The sequence below is a fragment of the Nycticebus coucang genome, chromosome 1 (assembly GCF_027406575.1).
Source record: "Nycticebus coucang isolate mNycCou1 chromosome 1, mNycCou1.pri, whole genome shotgun sequence".
Taxonomy (NCBI): domain Eukaryota; kingdom Metazoa; phylum Chordata; class Mammalia; order Primates; family Lorisidae; genus Nycticebus; species Nycticebus coucang.
In genome coordinates this window covers 140,207,182-140,229,572 of record NC_069780.1, presented here as the reverse complement: position 1 = coordinate 140,229,572, position 22,391 = coordinate 140,207,182, and positions in this window count along the sequence as shown.

Genomic DNA, 22,391 nt, shown 5'->3' with positions numbered 1-22,391 from the left:
ATGGACTTGTTTTCATATTGAATGGATATAATCAAGTGAAACAAAGTTCAGCAGTGCAGGGAAGGTAACAGAACAGTCTAAATTCAATCACTTGCCTCCATTTCCATCCTCCTGGGGAAGTTTCAACATGAGCGTGACGAGCTAACCAGTTACTTGTCTGACTGGCAGGTGAAGTCCTACCCCATGAGTAGGGTTTATAATCTCTTGTTGAAAGTCGACAGAACCCAGTAGACATAACAGACAACATTGGAACTAAACAAGCTCTTATGAAAAGCTATTTCCCATAGAAAATGGCAAGAGTAATATAACAGTGTTGGAGATTTTTCTTAGAGAATAAGCATAGCTTGGAACTTAAGCCCATATTTTAAAATCGATCTATGTGTCAGGGTGGTTATACGTCTCAGTATACGCTAATTGTCTTGACATTATTATTAGTAGCCCTCTTATGACTTTCAAGAGTGCCTGGGTTTAGACAATTAATTTTATGGTCATACTAACAGGGAAGTACATGGGAACTTGGAGGCTGAGCGATGTCTCTGCGATTTTAACAAAACATTAGAGTACAGATACAAGACTTCAACCTGGCAGCAGATAAGACTTGAAGAATCATTAATGTTCTTAAAAGTGCTGTGGTAATCAATGTTTTTCTCAGGCACAAGGCAGGAGGCAGACTGGTCGAAATGCTCCTTCAGTAGGCACTGGCAGAGTTCTGCCCTGTGCTGTGTCTTTGGTTATTTGGGTCAAAATGTAGTCATTTATTCATTGTGTGGTTTTTCTTGAGCGATGGAAGGATACTAGGAGCTTCTAGTTGCCTGTCTTGCTGATGTCACTTCCAGTTTTTCAATGATACATTATATATACAGGGAAAAAAAATTATATAGAGGGATAGAGTAAAAATGTCATACGTAAACACAAGTGTTCATTATGTTGGGAATCATTCTCCGTGGAAGCTCAGGCTCGACTTTCCACACCATTACTGTATAACCTCTAGTGATAACACAATTTACTGTATCATTAAATTCTGTTCAATTTCTTACTGCTTAAATGCTTTTTGGCTTGTTCCATATAATAATTCCATTTCTAGATCACTTTAGTATTTACTGGGTCTACCTATTAGGAGAGGACATGACCCAGGCATATTGAAATCTTATTTCTAGTGTCTACAACAGGTCATCCCTACTTCATTTAATTTTGGACTTATGAACTTCCAATCTAGGACTCTGAGGCACCTGATTTGCATCAATTATTTATAATTTCAAGCTCTTTGGAAGTCTAAGATTGCGTAATCTTGAGGGAAGAAAATTTAGCAAAATGCTGATTTCCTTGTGCATTGTACCATTAGTGCTTGGCTTGTTCCAGCACTAATGTCTTCTCCTTTTCTCCTTTACATGGGATCGTGTTTCCTGTTTATATAAACTGGGGTGATCCAGAGGTCTCCGCAGGCAATAAATCCTGCAAAGCAAAGGCAGAACAAGATAGGAAAACATTCTTTCCTCTAATAGAATTGATAAGGCAAGTCTGTACACGGCAGTACAATTTTTATGTTTTTAAAAAATTTCTAGTGTGGGTTTTGCACAAGGAAGGACCAAGAGCAGCAGACCATGTCTCTCTGTTTCAATTCTCCCTCAGAGAAAGCTCTGGGAAGCAGATATGACATTGAGATTGTGGACAGGGATGGATAGAATCATATGTGACATGATGACTGCAGTTTAGTTATAAATAGAATAGGGGAGAAAGTTATTTCCCAATTGTCTCCTTCTTCCTTGTGTTTGAACTTTTCAAGATAAAAGGTAATGTATATATTTTATCTACAAAATGAGGTGCATATAGAGAGATGATTTTCTCCACTTTTCAGATTACTTTAAAAATGTAATGGTGTGTTTCGAATAACAGAATTTTTGTGTTATATTGGGCTTTCAAATTGATATTATTGTTTTACAGTTGAAGGTACTGAGGTCCAGAGAGGCAGTAGAACTTTTCTTAATGTGCAGCTTCCCTCCTTTCCCATTATCTCTAATTCTTTAAACATTCATTTACATTCCTTGCTTGTCCCCTCAACCCCTAAACACACTTCCATGTTACTGTCTTGGTTTTGCTTAGAGTTCATTGGCAACAGCAGGCTGAAAGTAAAGGTGGGATTCTTGAAGTGACCTCAAATGGCAATTGACCAGCTACATGTCAGATCTATTAAGTATAGAGTATAAATGTCTTAGCACAATAATTAAGTAAATGAGGTGAGGTATATATTAACCAGTGTGATGTAAGCGTTCCTAATTCTATATGAAATCAGCACATTGTACCCCATAAATGTGTTAATGTATACATTATCTATGTATTTATGATTTAATAAAAAAATAGAAAGAAAAATAAAGGTATCTATAAATCAAAACAAAACAAAACAAAACAAAACACCCCTCAAATCACATTCAATATATTCATTTCAAAAGAGAGTGAACAGAGCAGGCACAAGCTCCTCAAGCTCTCCTGAGCATAGAAGGAGAAATTTATAAGAAAACATGTCTGAAATCCCTGAGACAAACCATGATGTTCAAGGAAGGTGCTCCAAGGTCCATTATCTGGAGGGAAAAAAATTCAAAGAACTTCCAAGAATAATTTAATTGTTTTCAGCAAGTAAGGAGGTGAGAGGAGATACGAAGATGGGGAGAAGGAAAGTCAAATGTGAACAGAGAAAGACTTAAAAGAGTGGCAACTCCTTCAAGTGACCAAATGGCCTAGAGCTGGGCCATAAATCTCTTCACAGTTTTTCAAAGTCTAAGAAATCTGTGTTCATAAGATAGTTAAAACACCTGCTCAAGTTTCACTTTTGGGTTACTTATGATCTGTAGGATTTAGCTTGAGTTTGAACGGTGATGAGTGATTGGTGAAGCTGACCCTGATCCCTATTGAGTTTTTCAAATTAAATGAATTTCCTTTTGCACAGATAACTTGTGTTGTGGTTAAAGTGATGGCCATCAGCTTCTTTGAAGAGCAATAAATGGTGGAATGAACTCTCAACCTTTCCATTAACTTTTTATTTTGAACTAGTTATATAGACTCACTAGAAGTTGTAAAAATAATGCAGAGAGGTCCTCTTCTACTAGCTACCATCCCCTCTATCCCCATGGAGGAGTCATCATGTATGAATACAGTTCATTATCTAAACCAGGATATTGACATTGGCATGTAACAATGAACTAGACTGCAGATCTTACTCCAATTTCATTCGTTTTTACATGTACTCAGTTTTTTAAATGTATGTAGTTCTTTTCTACTTTTTGGATGTATGCACTTATATTGCTATAAACTTTCCTCTTATTAATGATTTTTCTATATACCATTGGTTTTGATATGTTGTGTTTTCATTTTCATTTTTTTCCAAGACATTAAAAATTTTTTTTTTCTTAATCTCTTTATTGACTAGCTGGTCATTCAGAAGCATTATTATTTAATTTCCATGTGCTTATGTATTTTCCAATGTTCCTCTTGTGATTGATTTCTATTTTTATTCCATTATGGTTGGAGAAAATGCTTGGTATGATTTCAGTTGCTTTGTATTTTTGAGACTTGTTTTGTGACCTAACATAAGGTCTATCTTTGACAATGATTCATAAGAAGAAAGAATTCCACACCTTTTGGATGAAACATTCTGTAAATATCTATTAGGTCCATTTGGTTTATAGTGCAGAGTAAGTCCAAAGTTTCATTGCAGATTTTCTGTCTGGATGATCTATCCAATGCTGAAAGTCGGGGTATTGAGGTCTACAATGATTATCACATTGGGGTCTATATTTCTTTAGGTTTAATAATATTTGCTTTCCGTATCTGGGTGCTCCAGTGTTGGGTGCATGTATATTTAGAATTGTTATATCCTCTCACTGAATTGAGCTTTTTATCATTATATACTGACATTCTTTGTTACTTTTTATAGTTTTTGTCTTGAAATATATTTTGTCAGTGACAGCTACTTCTGCTACTTTGCGGTTTCCATTTGCATCTCTCTTTTTTCATCCCTTTATTTTCACTGAATGTGTATCTTTATAGGTGAAGTGTGTCTCATACAGACAATATGTAGTTGACTCTTGTTTTTTTATGCAGTCAGCTACTCTATCTCATTTGATTGTAGAGTTCAGTCCATTCACATTCAATGTTATTATTGATAGATAAGGACTTATTCCTATCATGTTGTTATTTGATTTATGGTTGTTTTGTGCTCCTTCCTTCATTTCTTTCTTCTTCCCTGTCTTCATTTGTTAAAATTGTTTTCTTTGGCTGTATGTTTTAATTTCTTATTTTTCACTTCTTATATATTGCTAGCAAGAACTCAGGGCAGAGGATTTCCCTCTGGTCCTACTGGTCAAAACAAACTTGCAGAATTCTGCCCTGGGCTGTGTTCTCTGTGCTAGCGAGTCCCTGAGTTTCAATGCAAAGCCCCACAATCCCTTCACTTTCCCTTTCCCAGACGCACAGATACTCTCCCCTGGGTGTTCTGGTGCAACACTGCTCAGGGGTGGGGCAGGGTGACATAGGAGACTGCCTTTGCAGCCCTCTGTGGTGCCTCTTTCTTTGATCCAGTGTTAAAACCAGGTAGTGTGATTCTTACCTAAGGTTTGGTTCTTCTGAAGGGGCATGTTTATGTGGTTAGTAGTTTAATTAGGTGTTTGTTAGGAGGTATAATTGCTCTATTCTGTGTATGTAGTTCTGAGAAAATGTATCCCACGTATAGGTTAACGTAACTACTACACCTAAGATACAGAACTGTTCCATGCCCTCAAAGAAACCTCTGACACTACTCATCTGTATCATCTTTTGTTAACTTTTTATTTTATTTTATTTTTGTTCAGCAGGCCCAGGCCGGGTTCAAACCCGCCACCTCTGGTGCACAGGGCTGGCACCCTAACCTTGGAGCTATGGGCACCCAGTCATTTATTTTTATTTATTTATCTTTGTTGTTGTTTTGTTAGCTTTCTATATGCATGAATGCATCATGCAGCTCTATTCTTCTTAGCAAAGTATCCCAAGAATGGAAGAAAAAGTATCCAATGTACTCAGCCTTACTATCAAACCAATTTATAGCTTTCTTATGAAAGCTAGAACCCAATTATAGCCCAAGAAGAAGGGGAGAGAGAGGGGAGGGGTTGGGGGAGGTTGGGTGAAGGGAGAGTAATTGGTGGGACTGCACCTACAGTGTATCTTACAAGGGTACATGTAAAATTTACTAGGTGTAGATTATAAATGTCTTAACACAATAACTAAGAAAATGCTGTGAATGCTACATTAAACAGTTTGATGAAAACATTTCAAATTGTATATAAAACCAGCACATTGTACCCTATGATTTCATTAATGTACACAGCTATGATTTAATTTTAAAAAAAAGGAGATGGGAAAAACTATTCTAGGGAAAATGATAAAAATTCTTTTGCCTTTATGGAAGATTATAAAAAAATTGAAACGAAACCTTGTCTAAGACTGTCTGACATAGGTGATGTATATCATGATAGATAGACAATATGATATAGTTCGAATTCCTAATATTATTCTTTCACAATGTCAAAGAAACTCTTTGAAAGATATAAAGCCCCACTGTCTACAGCTGTGGGTGATAGATTATAATGGAGTGATAAGACACTGTGCCAAATGTCATGTAGTCTGTTCTGTCTGGTCCTATTGAGTGAGGATTTTGACCCATCCATGCAATCTATTTCCTGTTTATAGAGGTGAAATTGATGGTCTAACATTCTGTCTTTCTTTTCATATATTTTGGATAGAATAAAGAGTACCTTAAAGGTGCAGTCTTCTTGCAGGACAAAAATAGGCATTTATGGCAGTTCTTTATTTAAAGGTTTAAAAAGGTGAAAGATTAGATGTTGTTTAGAGCAGGCATTTCATATACATATGCTCTAGTAAGTGGACAGGTAATGTTTCAGTGTGAAAAGGTATAATAGAATACCAACAGTGGGAACCTGTGATATATTAAAGCAGCAGTTCTCAACCTGTGGGTTGTGACCCCTTTGGGGGTTGAACGACCTTTTCACAGGGTTGCCTAAATACATCCTGCATATCAGATATTTACATTATGATTCATAACAGTAGCAAAATTACAGTTATGATGTAGCAATGAAAATAATTTTATGGTTGGGGTCACCACAACATGAGGAACTGTACTAAAGGGTGGTGGCATTAGGAAGGTTGAGAACCACTGTATTCAAGAGATTTAAACACAAGTAATGCTCAACTGACCAAACAAGGCTCATGAGACAGCCTGGTTAAATTTCTAGGTCATGAATTTACAAATACTATCTTTAAGAAAAGGTTGGTAAGTGCTAAAACTTTGAAAAATTTGGAATTGCTCTCAGAAAAGTGAAGACATTCTGTAAAGAAATCTTCCTACTAGTCAGTTAAATCTGCCTCTTGCTTCCTATTGCTATGCTGATGTGTTGTTGAAAGGATGGAATGAAGAGGGATAAACCAAGCCAAAAGAAGCCAGGGAGGAGACAGGCCCAAGATAAAAGGAAGAAGAGGAGGATGTACTTACTGCACCAGCCAGACTCTGTCAGGACCTTGCAGTCCTCCCAGTTTCAGCACCAGTGTGGTGTACACGTTTCTCCTGTGGTTCCCATTCTCCTCTCTGCAGAAGTGTTCGTTCTTCCTGATGAAGTTAGCCACAATTCACCAGTAGGGCTACCAAATATCTTGGGGAAACTGCTCTTGAAGGGGAAATCTTCAATTGTGAGCAATGGCTCTTTTTCTTAGTCTGGGATTACTACTAAGTAGGCTCTGCCAAGTTAGAGTGACCATCTACAGGTGGGACTTGGTGAGTGTGGGGCCTTCCGAGGCAGACACACCATGACAAAGGCCTCTGTCCAGGGCAGGATTAGAATAGCAAGGTAATGCTTTCCATGTCAACTCCTTATTTTCTCCCTCATCTATTTCAATGCATTGGATAAATGTATTGGAGCCAATTTTAGTCCTTTATTTACATTTTCAAGCAGCTCTATTTGTTTGTAAAGGTTCATATTTCATAACTTTTATTTTTTTCGTAGAAGCCTTTTTTTTAAAAAAAAAGAAAAATTTACTCATTCCTTAAAAAGATATAATAAAACTCATTTTATATTGGAATTGTTATACTAGATAGACCCATTGGACTATTTTATAAATCTGAGATATGTTATGGAACCTTAGTGATCCTACTTTCCTGTAGCTTGAAGTATTTTGCTGTTTCATCACTCTAGAATTTATTTCATCATTACTTACCAATTATCTCCAGCTGTGCTGAAAAAGAAGATGGAATAGCCTAGAGGAATAATGAGATAGTCAAATAAATCATCACTCCTTTCAGGTTTTATTTATTATTTTGCTTAAAGTATTTTATTATCTTTCAAGAAGTTATAAAAATAAACCAGAGCCATCATAGTTTTTTTAAGCTTTTATTGAATGCAGTTGAGGGTCAAGAATTTTTAATTTTTCTTCCATAATTGGCAAAAAGCAAAAGTTGACAGATGAAGAGGAGTTTTCAAATTTGTTAGATGAATCAGAAGATAATACAAGGAGCCAACAGCACTCTTCTAGATTCTAACAATGGTTGTGAAATGGATTATATAATCCAAATCTCAGGCTATGATATTTCACATGATAATATCTCAGATTAATTTTCCCAAATCAGAGAATAGATGTATGAATAATACACTTCTGTGAGCATAAAGAAGCATGGTATATTCATCGTTAGTCATGCACTAACAGAATTTAGGCCATTTGTTTAGTCAAAAGACCTATCACATTATTTTGTTACTTATAATGTTTTTGGACTGCAATTTATTTGATGTAACTAGTAAATGGACAGACAGTTGTATATACAAAGGTGAATAGAAAGAAATAATATGATGTATTAATAAAAATTAATTGAATTCATCATTCTAATAGATGTTCATGAATCTAAAATTAAAATGTTTTATAATTACAGAACAAAGGAGACAATGATTCTATTTTCAATAAAGTTATGAGCTATAAAAATTTATAAAGTATCACATTTTGATGATACAAGGGAATGGAGAACTAGAAGTAATGACAAGATGAAACCTACCAGGGATATATTTGAAATCTAAAATCAGAATTTGCAAATTGGATATGTTCCTGTCATTGTATTTAAAGGTCATTGAATTTATTTTTTTCTTCCTTCCTTTCTTTCTCTATGTGTCTATCTTTATAGACACATATAGATACAAAATTTGGAAATAAAAATTTGAATGTTCTATATTTTACTCTTATTAAAATTTCAAATAAAGTTTTTTCACTATTACTTTATTCATACTTGTTCATAAAATGACAAACATATAGAAGATAAAAACGGTTATTGGACCCTGATGGTAAATAGTTATATCTGTTTTCCTGGTATACAGTGGGTTAAACGGAGTGGAAAAAACAATGCCTACTCAGCATATATTGGAAGCTTATGTATTATTATTATTGTTAATTATTATTATTGTCTATTTTCTTTACTTAACTCTGTATTTAATATAAATATTAAATTATTACTGTCCATTTTATTTATTTACTATTATTTACTTATAATTATCTATTATTATCTATTTTCTTTCTTTACAAAGAAAATATTGTATTCTTTCTTCAAAACAATAAATCTTTCTTTCTTTGTAAAGAAAGAAAATAGACAATAATAAGATATAAGTAAATCTGTATTTAATATAAATTTTGAGAAACAGCATGACATACTATAAACATTACACTAAGAGGAGTGTTAGCCTAAAGCTGAGGTTAGCTCTTGTTTTGCTACACTGCTGTGTGATCTTAGATAAACAACTTAATTTTTCTGGACCTTAGTTTCCTAATTCTGTAAAATATGTAGGTAGAAAAGTGTTTCTGTCACATGCACAATGAAAGGTATGGTCATATTGAAGTGGTTAAAATCTGCTGTTTTTATTTTTAGTTGTTTTTTTGTGTATGTGTGTGGTTACCAACACATAGGTGGTTTAATTACCTCAAATTGTTTTGTTAGAAGCTGAAGCAGGTATTTTTCCCTAACTAAATCATCTTTCTTATAAGCCAATCTTTCATTCAACCTTTCATTCCTCAGCCACCAACTACTTGAGTATCTGTTCCATGTCAGCTGCAGAGGAAAAAATAAATAAGATCTTATCCTTAAAAGTCACATGTGTAAGAAGTAAAGTCAATAAAGTATGCAAGTGTTGTGATGTGAATCTAAGACATGGAAGAAGTTTGAATGAGGGAGTCACGTTGTCCCTGGGTGCATTGATAGTAAGTGTGGATATGCTCAGAAGGGACCAGAGAAAATGTGACCTTCTCTGTTTTACTTATGTTCATGAAAATAATTCTATGTCATTAAACATTCTTATGCTTTATCATATTTAATAGATATACATCTATTATGTTATAGTTTTATAATATATATTATAATGCACATGTATATAATATTTTATTACATACACATGATCATTCATTCAGCCAATCTTCTATTAGATAGATGTTTATGGTGTTTCCAATATTTTTGCCATTCTAAGTGACTCTCACAGATAAATATGATGTATACTGATGATTTTTATCTGAAGGCCATAGAGGGCAGGATTAAAGTAGACTTTTGCTATTTGCTAGCAACTGCTCTCAAGAAGGGATTTAATAAAAACCTTTGTGGCCATAAATGCTGCTAAAAACTCCCAAGAGATAAAAGAACAAATTGCTCAAGGTTGGCAATTAACTAGATTGACTTCTAGTTGCGGTTTGGATTTATCTGAGAACACACAATTGTATTATATTTTTTATGCTTTGGATTAATTTATGCTTATATGTAAGTCCTCAAACTATAAAAATATTAGAAAGAAACCTAGGGAAAACTCTCCTGGACATTGATCAAGGCAAAGAATTTATGACGAAGACCTCAAAAGTACAGGAAACAAAAATAAAAGTAGACAAATTGGGACTTATAGTAAAAAGCTTCTGCACAGCAAAAGAAATAATCAACAGAGTGAAGAGATAACCTGATGAACGAGAGAAAATATTTGCAAGCTATTCACCCAACAGGGAACTAGTATTCAGAATATATAAGGAACTCAAACAACTCAACAGGAAAAAATACATAATTTTATTAAAGAGTAGGCAAAGGAATCAATAGACATTTCTCAAAAAAGGACATGCAAATGGCCAGTAAGTGTATGAAAAAATGTTAAAGAAATGCACATCAAAACCACAATGAAATATCTTATCCTGGGCAGAATGGCTATTATTACAAAGACAAAAAATAACAGACATTGGCAAGGATGTAGAGAAAAGGCAGCTGTTACACACGAGTGACAGGAATGTAAATTGGTAGAGCTACTATGGATACTGATATGAAGATTTCTCAAAAAACTAAAAATAGAATTATTATTTAGTCCAGCCATCCTACTGCTATGTATCTACCCAAAGGGAAACAACCCTCTATAAAAAAGGAACACCTGCACTTGAGTGTCCACTGCAGCACCATTCACAACAGGGAAGATACGTAATCAGCCTTAGTGCCCATCAATGGATGAATGGATAAAGAAAATGTGGGAGTTACAAACATTGGAAATGTATTTGGCCATGAAAAAGAATGAAATAGTCATTTGCAGCAACATGGATGAAATTGGAGGTGATTATCATAAGTGAAAGAAGTCCAGCACAGAAAGATAAATATTGCATGCTTTCTCTTACACATGGGAGCTAAAAAGTGTGATCACATGGGGGTAGAGAGTGGAAACATAGGGAACGGAGACTGGTGGGGGGAAGAGGAGGATGAAGAGAAGTGGGTTAATGAGTTCAAACATATAGTTAGATGGAAGGCATAAATTCAAAGTTTGCTAGCAGAGCAGAGTGACTATACTAACAAAAATGTGCTGTATTTGGACGACGGACACCCTAAATACCCTGATTTGATCACTGTGCATTAATACATGTAATGAAATTTCTCATGTACCCTATAAATTTGTACAAATTAAGAAAAAAAAGTGGGTAAGCTGTTGCAGGAATAGACTAGGGAAAATCCCAATACTTGGTGCCTTCATGGTCGGATACGGTAGAAGGGGCTCTGCTTAGTCCTGGGGATGCCTCTGCTTAGCCCTGGAGACGCTTCCATGGGTCTGCCCAGCATATTCTAAAGGAGGGTTTGTGCTAAGCAGAGTTAGCCTGCTAAGAATGTCTTCCTTAGAGCTGTTAGTTAAGAAGAATGGCAAAGCTTGAATCTCTACTTAGAAGCCCCTGAAACCAGGTCAGCAATTACTCATCTTTGAGCAGTGGCTCCCAAATCTTATCATGGATAATTATGGCTGAAGTGCCCTTTAAAATGCCTCAAACAGAATCTTTCTGTTTAATGAGGCCTGGATATCATCTGCTTTATTCTCATTGTACCCCCTAAGTATTTCTGATGCAGATTATCTTGCCCCTAGGCCACATTTAAAGAAATGTAACCCAAGATTGTGTATTCTGCCTCCCTCATTTTGATAATGATGGAAACTGAACCCAAAGCAATAATTAAATTCCATCCTAAAAAATCACATAGTGTCTGGCTGCAACTTGACTATCTTGACTTTCAAATTAATACCTAGTATTGAAATGATAACCGCGAACCTCATTTTTTTTAAAGAGAAGGAAAAATGCATAATTATAAGCACAGGGGACTTTTCTCTTAAACCAACAAAACAAAACAAAAACCCCAAAAGCTTTTTGGCTGGAAATCATAAAACCCTGGACGTGTATGAAAATACCAACTATCAAAAAGTAAAAAGCTGCCCCTGTGTGTGGAAAGAAAGCCTGGGTAACAGGGCACTGAGAGCCAGAAGATTCCTACAAGGATAAGGTCTCAGAATACAAATGACAAACTGTGTTTACAGAGTTTCCCAGGAGCTCAAAGCACGTGGCAGACACTTTTTCTTTGTTGTGAATAATTCCTACGTTGCACTCATTATTGTTGATTCTGTCTTAACTGCCATGGAGATAAAAACTCAAAGAAAAGTGCCTTTTTTTTTCATGTAACAGAAACATATATTACCCCAAATACATATCTCTATGTCTATCTATACATACATACGTATTTATTTCAAGTTAATGTGAGGGTACAAACAAGTAGGTTACAATGTTCACATTTACTAGGTAGAGTTCCTCTTGTTGAAGTGCCTAGTTTGTTGTAATGAAGACAGCACTGCACACAGCCTAGGGGCTGAGGACTTGTCCCAGTTTGACTAATGGATGCCAGTCCATATTCAGACAGGCCTCCTGGTTTCTTCATGGCTCCACTTGGCATCAGAAAATGACTCTTCCATATGATCTGAGAATAAACCTTGCCAATATGAGAGTTGAGATTACTTTTTTAGGCCTATTGTTTTTTTTTATTTGTTTTATTTTTATTTATTTTTTATTAAATCATAGCTATGTACATTGATATGATCATGGGGCATCATTCACTAGCTATATTGATATGATCATGGGGCATCATTCACTAGCTTCACAGACCGTTTACCAAGTTTCACATATAACCTTGTAAGATGCACCGCTGGTGTAATCCCACCAATCACCCTCCCTCTACCCCCACCCTTTCCCCCTTCCCCCTATTCTTAGGTTGTAACTGGGTTATAACTTTCATGTGAAAACCCTAAATTAGTTTCATAGTAGGGCTGAGTACATTGGGTACTTTTTCTTCCATTCTTGAGGCCTATTGTTTTAATATCCTATAGCCTTATGTCTATCTACAGATAGATATTAAGGGTTATTAATATCTATTAAGTATAAAGTCCTTAAGTACTAAGTTTAACAGTTGATATCTCTGACATTTCACTTTGACACTTCTTGTTTTATTTTTATCGGGAAGGTACATCCTCATTCTTTCAAACACACATTTTGGCATGTGATTATCTTTCTAATTTTTTATAGAGCAATATTTGTGAAACCATGGATAAGTTAAAAATGTATGTTATTTTCAAATATGAGATCCATTATGGAATCATTGCAGTGCAGACAGCTCAAAATATCAATGAAGTGTTTGCGACGAATGTGGCTAATGAACACACAGTATGTTGATGATTTGAGAAATTCCATTCTAGTGATTTAATAATGAAAATGAGCCACATGGATGACCAGAGATCAAGCTGGATAATGATGACCTGAAAGCTATAGTGGAAGTGAATCCATCTCAACCCATGTGTGAATTAGCAGCAAGGCTTGAAGTTACTATTCCAACAATATTGGAACATTTGAAACAAATTGGCAAGGTAAAAAAGCTGGGTAGATGGATTCTGCATGAATTAAATGAAGATCAGAAGAGAAGTAGTCTCAAAGCTTGCCTTTCTTTGCTATCATTACATAAAGGCAAATCATTTCTACACTTCATTTTTACGTGTGAAAAAAATTGATTATTTTTGACAATCGCAAGCCTTCAGCACAATGGGTAGATAAAGATGAAGTGCTGAAGCACACTCCCAAACCAAATATTCATCAAAATGCTAATGGTATCTGTTTGGTGGCCAAGTGCTGGTATTGTCCACTACAGCTTCATGAAACCTGGTCAACTGATTATAGACAGTCTACTGCAACCTGTTCGGCAAAATGAAGAAGGGCTTGTGATTAAGCAGCCGAGTCTGGTCGATAGAGACAGGTCAATTCTCTTGCAAGACAATGTTCGACCACATGTCTCACAAGTAATGCTGCTCAAACTCAAAGCTGGACTTGGAAACTCTCTGTCATCCACCATATTTGTCAAATATTATATGACTATCTTTCTCTTCCAGTCTTTGGAGAACTTCTTGCAAGGAAAAATATTCAATTCTCAACATCTTTTGTGATTTCATTGCCACTCACTCTCCCAGCTTCTTCTTTGCTGCCATAAACAAGCTACCATTTAGATGGCAAAACTGTCTATAGTTTAGATGCATACTTTGATTAATTGTACTACTTCTTTTTTGAAATATAATAAACAAAACATTTAATATGAAATCAGACATTAGATTGAATATACTTAAAATGGTCATTCTCAGGGCTGGAAATAATACAAGCAGAAAAGGGAAGTAGATACAGATTGATTCACACATTGACTCTACACAGCACCACCAGTGTGGGAAGTACAAGATAATATATAAAGTAATGGCAGCTTATATGATCCTACAAAAGTATTCTTGAACCCTTGGTCTCAGTATATAAATTGTCTCCACATTTTATGGATTCATTCTCAGGTTTAATTTGGACACCAGAGTATGAGTTTTACTTTCCTATTTTCGTTTTTGGTATTTGGATAAAAAGAAAATTTCTGTATAGGGAAAATCAATCAATATGTTGGAGTACCTGAAAATAACTTACTTTGAAAATAGGTTGCACGCTTTGCCATTGTGAGGTATGTATTTCTGAATTTTTTTTATATTTTATAAACTTAGAAGAAATCCCCAGTACTTTGTACATATTCAACAACTACATATTGAGTACATATAACATGCCACCACTACCCTACTGGGATAGAGAAACAGTGGTAGTACTGTTCAAAATGATGAGCCTAATTCCATTTTTTAACTAAAAGTATTGCATGGGCCTTTTTGTCTATATGCTGTGGCAATGGAGGCCCATTTGCTTCCATAGCAAACGTATCCAGCTTTGTAAACTTTCTTACTCTGTACAACTATCTTTCTTTTCCTCAATAAACTTAAAAAAATAAAATGAATTAAACATATTATATGTTTACATTTTACAAATGGACTAGGAAAACCAGAGTTTTATTAAAGACATTTACATGCAATTAATAACAGTTTTATCTTATGATTATTAGGCAAAGTTTCATTAGAAAGATTGGCTTAACCACTGGTGAAGAAATGAAGCCAAAAATTAATTATTTAGTGGATTGAAAAGGTGAACAACATTTGTCTACATATTTTCTTAATGTAAGGAATGGATCTTTTCTACATTGTAGTACGTATCTTCCTTTACCCAGATGTTTTTTATAATCCTGATCTTTAATATTAGACTCAATTATCTGCCTAAAATAGAGCTTTTGTACATAATTTTCTTGCTATCTTATAATCCATAGAATTTTTATTTTGCCAGAGGAAAAGGTAAAAGTGAGAAAGATTGATGGTTCCTATTTATATTAAAAACTGAAAGAATTTAATGCCATATTTGCCTTTGTTTCTAGTCTTAATTTGTCATTCTAGTGTCCATGGGGAAAATTTGTGTAGTAATAATTCCATATAATATAAGATTGCTTTTCCTTAAATGTACATGGAATATTTGCTTTCCTGGAAGGCATTTCTTTCACAAAATTGTTTCATAGTTTGGGTAATTAAGTCAACTTGGAAATGGAGAAACTCAAGCACAGAGAAATATTAAATAACATTCTCAAACTGGTACCTGCAATTTCTGACTTTGATGTGATCAGAATAGGTGCTGAGTTTTTTTTTTACCAAGTCACATAACTATCTGATATATGTAATACAGAATTTCTACAAAGTTGAAATGTTTCCTTAATTATATAATACTGTTCAAGACAGATGAGGTCTTTGACAGTCATGCCACATGGAGATGCTACTCCCAGTAGAATATGAGTATGTGTTCCCTTCCATAATTAGTGATGAAATCTCACTTGTGATTACATTGGAAAGAAGAAAGCACATTGTTTTTTCGTGCTATGCTGAATGTCTATCTGCAGATTTATTGTGTGGAACATATTTACTTGTTTATTCCAACATCTGCTAAACCTGTTGGTATCTTATTAAAATAGCACGTCTAAGTATAAAGTGGTATCATTGGATATCACCCTTGGATTAGTCAGGCAAGTTTAACTGGGCAAAGGTTATGTTTGAAACATGTGATACTCACTACTTTTATAGGTTGGCTTATACTCACTTCAACAACAGTCCCGTTCTAGTAACAACAAGTGAGAATTGGGTTAGGAATTCTACCTAACTTTGACCCCACCTACATGGATTAGTAATGATATTGATAGCTATTTGCATGGGACATTATTGTTTGCAAAGAAATTCAACAGATAATATCTCATAGACAAAGTGGATATATAATGCTAATTAAGAAGACAGGAAATACCAGGCACCCCATATGGAGCTTTACTTGACTTGAGCAGATTCAAGTAGCTTTTCAATTACATATTGATAATTTTCCATATTGGAGGCAGCTGGAAAACTTGGAAGTTTCCTTGATGAGCCTATCACATTTTTCAGTTTATTTCAATCTTATCACTTGTTCAGGGTTTGCTTCTCTAAATAAATATCTCTGGCTTTCCTGTCAATTTGTCATTCTCATTTCTAGTCTCCTAAAGGCATTTATAATCAGCATTACACTATTTTTATACTTGAAATATACTTACATAATTATATGATGCTTATAAAGTCTTGTTTCACATGATCAGTTCCCAAGGATGTCATGGGCAATTATTTTATTAACCCCTTTATTTGAAGGGAGCACATACCCACCAAATCATATCCAGGTTTTATTTTCTTGCACATATTGCCCCCATCTGCCACAATGGCTTCAATATATCTCATCTCAATAACTCTCCCAACACATACCACAGGAAAAATATTCTTCACGGGTAAATATCCTTCTAGTCATAGAAGAATAAAAAGTACTGTAATGGACTTTGCTTTCCATTGTAAATAAATATTGATAGAACCCCCCCCCCCAAATACGAAGCAGCAGGTTTCAGATGTCAGACGACAGGCAGATTAGGCTGTGTCTCATGAGAGAAGGGAAACAACAGAGGTAAGCCCTACAACTGTCCCTGTGTTCTGTCTTTCAGTGTTCAGTGAACACTTGTTTGGGGAGAGAGAACCCAGGTAGAGCATGGTGGTTTAATGAAGTGAGGTGTCAGAGATGAGAGTTTGTGGAAACTGAAACAGCTGGAATTGGTGGAGCACAGTATCAGAAGAGAGGAAGGTTGTTAGAAAAAAAGCTCCAGAATTCTGCACAGAGGGTTCCTTGAATATTTGGGTGAAGACTAAACTGGGTATGTACAAGGTAAAATCCAATGGGAGCACAGAATGATTAGGAAGCTGTAAGCCAAACAGTTGTCAAAGGTCATATTGGGCTAGGAGACATTCTAGTTTTAACTAGTCAGAATGGAGAGACTCATTGGTCACGTGGGCATTCAGTAGAGACTCCCTGAGGGTCAAACTAAATTAGACCTGCTCAAAGAAAGCTTAGAAACAAGTCTTCAAAAGTTGAGTTTTTTTGATTTAACTTTCTGAAAAATTAAAAGATCACATTTTTAACTTTTTGTGCTTTTATAACTTTACTTGATGTATCTGATAATCACCAGTTAGTTTTTATCTATGTTGACTGTCTGTAGATTTTTGAAAGTGGTAACAAATACATGGGTAAGCAAAGCATGGAGCTTGCTGAGTAAATTTTCATCTTCATTACATTTTCTGGACAAGTGCACATGGATATGGTATGGGACATTCCTTATGCCTTTGGCCCAGACAACTTTGTTGAGTTTGGTATCAATGTGTACATCTGGGGTCCCCATCTCTTTTATGATAAATTTCCAGATCTCTTTGAGTTTCCGAGGGGCATCGCTTATTAAAGCCCACTCCATGGATGCGCTTATGAATGTTGATGGTATATGCTCCTGGTTGCCACCTGGTTGATGGTATATGCTCCTGGTTACCACCTGGTTGATGGCTGAACAGCCCTTCTTCTTCTTGTCACCCTTCTTTGTGGTAGCCATTCTGCTGGGCCCAAGTTGGAAAGAAAGCGTGCAAGAGATTGTCAAAGATTACACATTTTAAAGGAAAACAGATTTAGATACTAAACCACGTAGAATATATATGACAGCATCTGATCAAAAAATACTAGAGATTGAAAGAAGCAAAATTATTATATGAGGTCAAACAGTCGTGTTCATCAACTCATCCTCGTAAAAATTCTACATGTCTCATTGCTGAATATCACTACAGCCACTTTCAAGGTATGCTCTGATGCTAGTCCACCCTTCAAAAAATTTTGGAATTCGTTTTCTGGAATGGCCATCAGAGCTGTTGTTGATGGGTATTAAGTTCACAAACAACCTAGAAAAAGTGGTGCAAATCTCATTGCTGAATATCACTGTGGTCACCAGATGGGTAAGATGAGTACTTCAAAGGTGACCATAGTGATATTCAGCAATGAGGGATGTAGCACTTTTTCTAGGATGAGTTCACAAACTTAATTGTGAGACCTCATATATGATCAGTTACCAAGAAAAAACTTAGGCATGATAAACATCCAGAAATGACAAAGATGATGGAATTAACAGACAATGAATATATAAAACAACCTTTTAAAGTCTCTTTTTAATATTCTATAATTTAAAGTAAAACATAACCATAATAAGTAGAGAAATGGAAGGTATAAAAGAAGAACCATATGGAATTTTGAGAGCTAAAAATATAAATACATGAATTGAAAAATTCACAAGATGAGCATAACACATTAGACACTGAAGAAGAAAAGATCAGTGACTTAAAGGTATAATAATAAACACTATCCTGAATAAAGCTCTTGTTTCTAGACTATAGAAAGAATACAATAAAATTCAATAATAATGTAAACACACCAGACCAATCTTGGTCACTTTTATTTAACAATTATGAGTTGGACCCCAAGTTGAAGGTCACATCATTTGAGCATGCCCAGATGAATCAAATATTTAAGTGCATGAAACCTATGTGCTCAGAATGAGGAGTAGGAATTGAATTAGGAAGCAGACCCTAGATGACAGGATCCAGAATTCAATCAGATCAAGCCCTGATATCATCCCATGGCATGGTCCAGTCAGAGCATGCTTCCTGGCATCAGACCATCGCAAGATCCAATCAGATCATACCTCATTACTCTATGCTTATCAAACCCAACCCAATTTCCAGCTCAGGGATGTAAATTGTTTCCTCTTGTCTCCTTTCAGTCCACTTGCAATAAAACTTTTCTCAGATGCTTGTTCCATAGTATTGTCTTCTATGCACATTGATTGCTTGGTAACAATAAGAAATGAAACAACTAATTAAAAATTAGCAAATATTTAAACAGATGATTTCACAAGACCTATAAATGAAATGGCCAATTGGACATGAGAAGATACTCATTGTCATTATATATTAGAAAAATGTAACTTAAAACCATAGTGAATTACCACTATGTATCATTAGGATGGCTAAAATAAATAAACTGACAATAACAAGTATTCTCAGAAAAATGTGGAGCAACTGGAATTCTCATTCATTTGAGCTGGTGCCATAAAATGAGAGCTGCTTTGGAAAAGTCTGAAACAGTTAAAATACACTTATTAGATAACCAAGAAACTTAGCTACTATATATTTGTTTTCCTAGCAAAAATAAAAACATATGTCCCCAAGTAACACATAATATGAATATTCATAGAAGTTTTATTCAGAACAGCTAAAAACTAGAAATAATTTAAATGTTCATTAAATGAATGAAGAATTAAATTGTGATAGAGTTAAGATTTTAAAAAATGTATTGTGTCAAGAACATTTAGCAGGAGATCTACCCTCTAAAAATTTTAAGTGTACAAAATATTATTGCTGAGTATAGCACAATATTGTATAGCACATTTCTGAAGATTACGGATTTTGCTTGACTGCAACTGTATGCCCATTGATTAGAAACTCCCTATCCCCTTCAGCCCCTGGGGAACCATTATTCTATTTTTTATTCTATTAATTTGACTATTTTAGATACCTCATATAGGTAAAATCATGCAGTATGTGTCTTTCTGTGTCTAGCTTATTTCTTTTAGCAAAATGTCCTCAGAATTCATCCACGTTGTCGCATATTACAGAATTTTTAAAATAATGTTATATAGTATTCCTATACATTTATGGTATATTTTCTTTGTCCATTCAATGGTTGATGGACACATAAGTTGTTTCTACATCTTGGCTAATGTGAATAGTGAGTGTAGAAGAGCTAATACCTTTTTACATCCCTGATTTCCATTCTTTTAGATAAATACTTTTAGGTGAGATTGCTGAATCACATGTATATTTGATTTTTAATTTTTTTGAGGATCCTCTAAACTGTTTCCATAGCACCTACACAATTTTGCCTTCCCACTAGTAATGTGGTAATGTGGAAGGTTCCCTTTTCTTCACATCCTTACTAACACTTCTTGTCTTTTTTTTCTCACTAACACTTCTTGTCTTTTTTTTTTTTTCCCTTTGGATAATAGCTACCCAGATAGGTGTCCAATGAGAGCTTGTTATGGTTTAGATTTCCATGTCCTTAATGATTATGATACTGAGCATTTTTTTCAACTACCTCTAGGCCATTTGTATTTCCTTGAAGAAATATCTATTCAAGCTTCCAGCCCTCTTAAAAAATGGGCTATTAGTTTTTTTTTAACCATTGAGTTGTATTATTTACTTATATATTTTGGAGATTAATCCTTTATCAGACATACGGCTTGTAAATATTTTTCTCCCATACCATAGGTTACGTTTCACTCTGTTGAAATAGGATATTACTCAGCAATAAAACTGAATGAACATTGGCTTGGATGGGATAAAAAGAAGAACTAATCCTACTCAGGACCCTGCCTTTTGCCCAATGTAGTGCAATTATTATACTTACCTCACTAGTTTTTTTTTTAAATAGTTATTTTTTATAATAAATGTTATTCATTAGCACAAAAACTGAACTTCCGATACACTAAAAAACCTGAATGAATCTCAAAAAAATCATGCTGTGTGAAAGAAGATGACCCCCCAAAATAATATATTTTATGATTCGACTTATATAAAAATTTCAGAATAGGCAAAACTGTTCTATAGTAACAGAAAATAAGTGTTACTTGGGGCTGGAATTGCAAATGGGCTTAAAGAATCATTGTGGGGTGATTGAAGGGTTTTATACTAGGTATTTAGGGTGGTGATAGCATAAACATATACATTTGTTGAAACTTACCCTACTGTATACATAAAATGGGTGCTTTTAATTGTATTTAAATTATGAGCTCTGAAGAAATGAATTTTAAACCTTTGAAAAAAGCTACTAAATATTAAGAAGAAAATACTTCTCTGGTCTTTGCCATGTATGTCCTTCACCTTATGAAGTACTATTCACCCACTTCTTCTTGATTCTCTGTTGGAAAAGTCCAAGAAATTAAGTCATTGAGTAGGGCATTCTTGAATGTTTAGGAAGGAAATGGGCAAGACACAGCGAGTAAGCTGGGATTATCTGTAGTGGTAAGAGGTAAGCAGAATTCTGGGGAAACTTTCATATGCCATTTTAAGTGTCAAATGGTCAAATGCTTTTACTGGTTACTCAATTTATAAATTAGACATAGTTTCTCTTTTAAAAGCCTCACAGTCTTACTAAAAAGAAAAAATTGTGGAAAGTGGCATCATAAAAGTATGGAGAATTGTGAGAGTTCATGTGTATTTCTGACAGTTTTAACATTTCATTGGGCTCAATGTTAGTCTTATTTCTCAAAATAAGTTTTAAATCAAGAAAGCAAAAATGACCTTTATACTTTCACTAAGTCAATGTAAGTGCATAATCCAATGTTAAGAAGATATATAAAGCTTAATAAATTTATAATTGCTGAACCAGTTTTTCAGTTAGGCTTAGGTTTGACAGAATAACCTAAACAAAAAGCCAAATAACTAGGAAATTGAAAAGAAAAAAACTTTTCTTTTCTCTCTCTTATGAGAAGTCTAGTGATGAAAAGTCCAAGGATGGCAAATTAGCAGCACAGTTATCAGGGGCCCAAGTGCTCTTCTGCTTCTTCATCCCTGGGTGCCTCTCATTCACCTTAAAAATGGTCCGAGGTGACTGCTAGGGTGCTGCAGTCCATCATGGACTGATTCTAGGCAGAAAGAAGTTTGTTGTTGGTAGAGAGGGCTACTATGAACACCCTCCTGGGAAATTGGCAAGAGCTTTCCCAGAAGCCCTAACCAATTACTTTTGCTTAAGTCTCATTGGTCACAGAAAGTTGCAGAAAGACTAGTGCTATGATTTGAATGGATCTTTCCAAAAGCACTTGTTAGAAATAATGACCATTGCAACAGTGTTGGATGTGGGGCATAATGGGATGTATGAGGTCGTAAGGGCTCTTCCCTCATGAACGGGTTAATGTCGATTATAAAAAGGCTTAAGACTGAAGAGTTTGATCTCTTGTTCTCTCGTGTGTTCTCTCTTGCTCTTCCACCTTCAGCCACTGGGAGATGCAGTCAAGAAAAGCCCTCTAAGCAGATGTCAGCACCATGCCTTTGGATTTACCAGCCCCCAGAACTTTACACCAAACAAATTCTTTTCTTTATAAATTACATAGTTTGTGGTATTCTGTATTGGCAACACAAAACAGACTAAAACAACTCTCAGGGGTCCTCAAACTACGGCCCGCAGGCCACATGCGG